The sequence below is a fragment of the Chrysochloris asiatica genome, unplaced genomic scaffold, assembly GCF_000296735.1.
Source record: "Chrysochloris asiatica unplaced genomic scaffold, ChrAsi1.0 scaffold00002, whole genome shotgun sequence".
In the NCBI taxonomy this organism is placed as follows: Eukaryota; Metazoa; Chordata; class Mammalia; order Afrosoricida; family Chrysochloridae; genus Chrysochloris; species Chrysochloris asiatica.
In genome coordinates this window covers 52,463,635-52,468,740 of record NW_006408520.1, presented here as the reverse complement: position 1 = coordinate 52,468,740, position 5,106 = coordinate 52,463,635, and the positions used below count along the sequence as shown (strand labels likewise).

Genomic DNA, 5,106 nt, shown 5'->3' with positions numbered 1-5,106 from the left:
TCACTGAATAGTTTTCATCTTGTCTAAATGGGTCTGGTGAAAAGAGATGGGGAGAAGATTCTTATGATTCAATAATAAATAATTTTTATCATAACTAATTGCAACTGTCACAACTATAAAGGTAGAAGTTTTGTAATAAAAAGGGAGGAGTAGTTAATCTTAAAGTCCAGGAACAGAGCACCCTAGGACGATCAAGGGAGAAGAGCACGAGCAGAGTGTGGTACCTTATCCACAGAAGTAGTGACACCAGAGTTGGAGGCAGAGATGAGAACATGGAGACATAGAGCAGCTGAGGACTCTAGACTCACGGAAAGAGAAAGGCTGTGTGCTGGTGGCCAGGAGGCAGCTTTTCAGAATGTGTCCTTTGAATGGTTGTTTAAATGATTATATATTCCTGACTGTTTTTGTGTGCATGCCCCTGTAACCACCCCTCCACCCCCCAAAAAAAAGAAAGACAGAGGGAATAGAAGCAAATACTGTTGAAGGATGATGCACAGAGCAGATTGTAATCATTGAAATGAAATTATGAATGAATGTGAAATGAAATTATGGATGAGCATAAAACCAATGTTCTCCCATGTAAACTATCACTCAATTCACAAGAAAAAAACAAGAAAAACAAACAAAGGAAAAAACCTGAACATCTATAGGTTCTACTGATTCTTCCATTGTGTAACAAGGCTCAAGTGGTCATTAGGAGATAGTTTTATCTTAAAAGTGTCACCTTAAACTGCAAGGATGTCCATTAAACATCACAATTAAATATGCCAATGAGAAGCTGTGTTGTCAAAATGCCCACTTAACCCACCCAAACATCTAAACTCACCCTTTGGTGACCTTCTATAACCAATTTTTTTTTTTTTTTTAAAGATTTTTTTAAAAAAGAAAAAGTAGACAGATACATTTTGATAAATGTTAACTGTCCATATTCACATAGAGACACAGTGTAATCTCTGAGCCCAATATACAGAGAAAAGAGGAAGAAAGTTGGAATTCTAGGCACTACTACACAGGGGCTTAGCAACTTCCAGTTTCCAGCAGAGAAAAGGGATCAGAAGATTTTCTTTTTACTGAAAGAACAGATGGTGTATTGATTCCATAGATTTTGTTGAGGTAGGAAGGGATACAAATTAATTTGGGAGCAGAATGGGGTGCAGATTCTTTTCCCACTGTATCTGCTCAAGATATTTCCCCTCAGAATAAGTTTGAACCATGGTATAGAGGAGAGAAAAGAGACCTCAAGAACGGGACAACTGAGCACAAGAGAGGAAAAAGAAAAAGAAAAAAAAAGACTGAAATTTTCTCCCAGGGACTGAAGAAATTTAAAAATGGTTGGAATCCATCAGTGTTCTTATTAGTCATCTGCTCCTTCATCGTCCTCTCATTCCTCTCCCTCATCATTCTCTTCACCCCCTTCATCTGCATCCTCTTCTTCGTCAATATCTTCCAAACCTTCTTCTCCATAATCATCATCTTCTTCTCCTTCATCATCATCCATATCAGGAACCATGTAGTACTGTATCATCTTTGATTATCTCTCCTAACTCATCTGCACCTGTATCAGAATGATCAGTAAATCAGATTTAAAAAAGGTTCTTCGTGCTGCCTCTTCCTGCTGGCTTTATTCTCTGCTTGAGAAGCTTTTTCTCAAGTCCTTTTCAGATTTCTGTTTGATTTCAGCTGATTTTGGGGATGGGTCACCATTCTCCTTCAGATGAAATTCTTTGGTGAGAACTTTATTTTAGAAGTAAGGCTTTTCATCAAAATAAAATCTATTCTGGAACCTGATTTACTGTCTTCATATTCTGTCACTTCAACTCTGGTCAAACAATGCAGTGCCTCTTCATCCTTATCCTCAAGCAACACAGACATTTATAGATGGTTGAAAAATGTTGTTACCCAAAAGCTTAGGATTTTGGCAATCAATTCTGAGCTCTTCTGAAAGAATGGTTGGTGGGGTTGTTATATATCTGTTCTACTTTCAAAATCTCCTCACTGGCTTGCTCATTAAGCCTGTCTATTTCATTTTGTACTTCATCAATAAGTTCAATTGCTTCCTGCTGTTCTTTTTCTCCCTTTGGAAAGTTCAGAGAAGCAAAAGTCTCCTGCAGATTAGGTTTCTTCATTTGAGGCAGGGACAAAGAAGAGTGTTTGGGGGCCATGCTGCAAACAGAGCCCAAGAAGCACACAAAAGAGGAGTTGCTGGCCAGGAAAAACCGCTTAATACTCTTGTACACTGACTCTTTGCTGTAATGAAGTTATTCCATTAGTTATTTACAAAATCAAAAGGAATAAATTCTTTGCTTCATGCCTGTGAAAATGGTGTGACGATGTCAAAGGTCCCCTAATGTCAAGAGGGAGGATCATAATCAAGATCAACATTGGCCCAAAGTTGATTCCATTCTGACACTGGTTGTGCCTCCCACGCTATGCTCTACTATTCTTTGGGGTTTGCTAATTTATTGCAATGGTTACACAGAACTCACAAACAATACCCAGTTATGGAGTTTTCTAAGAAAGTAACAGGTTGAAATTCAGGATCAGGAACTATTTGGAAATAACAGAAACAACTCACAATACAGTTATTCAATCAGGACAAGTTTTCAAATACTTTCACTGCATCCCAGGCCCTCAGCCTGTTTCCTGTCCTCTCAGTTCTTCAGCTTCTACCCTGCTTCAGTAAGTGTTAGAAAGCTCTGCCAACAAGTGCCCAGAGGTATCTCACTCTTCCAATAACCCTTTTTCCAAAAGGTCAGCATGCACATTGTAGTCACCTCACTTTGTATAACAGGATGTCCATCTTGCAGTCTCATGCTGGTGTCTTGGTTCTACTTCTGCAATTGTTCTGCCACTAGACTCTGCCATGCTTTCCTCTGCCTCTCACTATCATCCACTGCCACCAGAGTTACAAATCCTTTTCCTCTGGATCTAGGAGGGTCTCAGCTCAGGGACCCAAGTTCTAAAGACATTCTGCTCTTGATTTTTCTTTTTGGTGGTAGTGAGGTCTCCCTCTAGACTCTTTTTAAATCTAGTGATATGACAAAATTGGCCAGTCCCCTTCAATGGTTCAATATACCTTATTTTTATGCTCACATCCCTTCAAGAGTTCTAGGCATTTTATTTGCACTACCAGCAGGCTGCTCAATATTCTAGGTGAGCCACAAGTACTTTATTTGTATAGTCCCATCCAATCATTTTGTGGGATCATGACTAGAAGGGTCATATGCTAGTAATCCACTACACTTACGTCAGACTGCCTGTTGGGACCTAACCCCATGTATCCTAATTTTTATATTCTATTTTCTCATCATTATCCTTCAGGATTTTTCTGAAAGCTTTGCTCTTGGTGTTATTCTTTTCCATATATGTGTGTGTGTGTTTGTTTATTTACCTTTGGTAATTAAAGCAGCTACTGGATAAACCACTAAGCTCTTCTCAGTCCACTAATATGCAGGAACTATAAGAAATTCTTTCAGGAAAATGGAATGTGATAAAGGACAAAACAAATGATAGTTCTACAGCATTCAGGAGACCATTGTTTGGATCCTGATGTGACTGTTTATCATTGGTGAGAAACTTAGCAGATCATTATTTCAGTTTTCTAATCCCATATCTAGGAATAATACAATTTTCCTTTCCCATCTTAAAGGACTGCTCTGAGCATCAAAAGGAATCCTATTCATTAGAGAATATTTAAAAATATTTTAATCTATATAGATGTGAACTATAACTTTTCTCTCCCATCCCCACATAATTAGCGAATGGCACAAAACGCAAAGGTTGTGCAAATGTTCCTGAAATCATGATTCTTAGATAAGGGATATGTTGAGAGAGAAGAAATATAAAGTGCTGTTATGACTTCATTTAAATTTGATAAATGTTTGTTGAGAACCTATCTGCACTATACAGATCTTTCTATATGGAACAGAAAATGCAAAGGTAAGTACAAGGGCCTCTTGAATTCAAAGAAACTTAAAGACTAAAGGAAAGCAATAATGTGCAACTGAAAAGATGCAAGTAAATTCTCTGAGACTGATAGAGAAGCATAGAGATGGAGAATTTTTAGTAGATATGAAGAATAGAAAAGACCTTGAAAAGTGGAGAAATACAGAGGCATAATAGATAAGGTGACAGTGTAAACAAAGGAATGGAGGTATGAGTATGTAGTACCTTGGGAGGGTGGAGGACATAAATGTGAAGTTACATCCATGGACATTGACCAAACCACAGAGGGCTAGAGTTGAGAGTGACATGCCCAGCTGATATAAAGTGGATGGAGACACACAAGAACACCCAAACTTGCAGATAGTACCCATTTGACCTACCTTTGATGGCTTGATGACCAGAGTTCGACTAGAGGAAGATAAAGAAATATGATAAAGGAATCAAGTATAAATTGCTACAATTTTATGAACTGGACCTATGCTTATGGATGTAGTCACTCAAAATACCAATCAAGATGGAAGGAGTCATCACATCAAGGACCAAACATATTCTCAGTTTTTTGGGTTGATTTGTTGTTGTTGTTAAGTGTCATCAAGTCAGTTCCGACACATAGCGACCCTATTATATAGGTTTTCCAAGGAGTGACTGGTGAGCTTGAACCACCAACCTTGCAATTCAAATGGCTTTTCAGTCTGGCGCATTAGTCCACAGCACCACAATTTAGACCTGACTACCTAAAATGAAGGGGGGAGGTGGGCTATAAAGTCATGAAGTGACTGGTTTACAATTTTTGTTTCGCAGTGTGTGGGGGAAGGTAGAATCCCCACTGAATAGTTTTCATCTTGTCTAAACGGATCTGGTGAAAGGGGATGGGAATAAGATCCTTATGATTCCATAGTGAATAACTGTTATCATGACTAAATGCAATTGTCACAACTGTAAAGGTAGAAGTTTTGTAACAAAAAGGGGGCTAGTAAGTCTTACATTCCAGGAACAGAGAACCCTAGGACTATCAAGGGATAAGAGCATGAGCAGAATGTGGAACCCTAAGCAGAGAAGCAAGGAGCTCTGGTAGCGTAGTGGTTACGAATCGGGCTGCAAACCTTAAGGTCAGCGGTTCGAAACTACCAGATGGTCCGCGGGAGAAAGATGAGGCTTTCT

The 5,106-nt window shown here is 38.8% G+C and overlaps 1 pseudogene; it reads right to left on the bottom strand.

Annotated features, from left to right (window-relative positions):
• Positions 1-1,354: 1,354 nt before the first annotated feature.
• Positions 1,355-2,162, bottom strand: LOC102816905 (annotated as a pseudogene).
• Between the last annotated feature and the right edge of the window lie 2,944 nt (positions 2,163-5,106).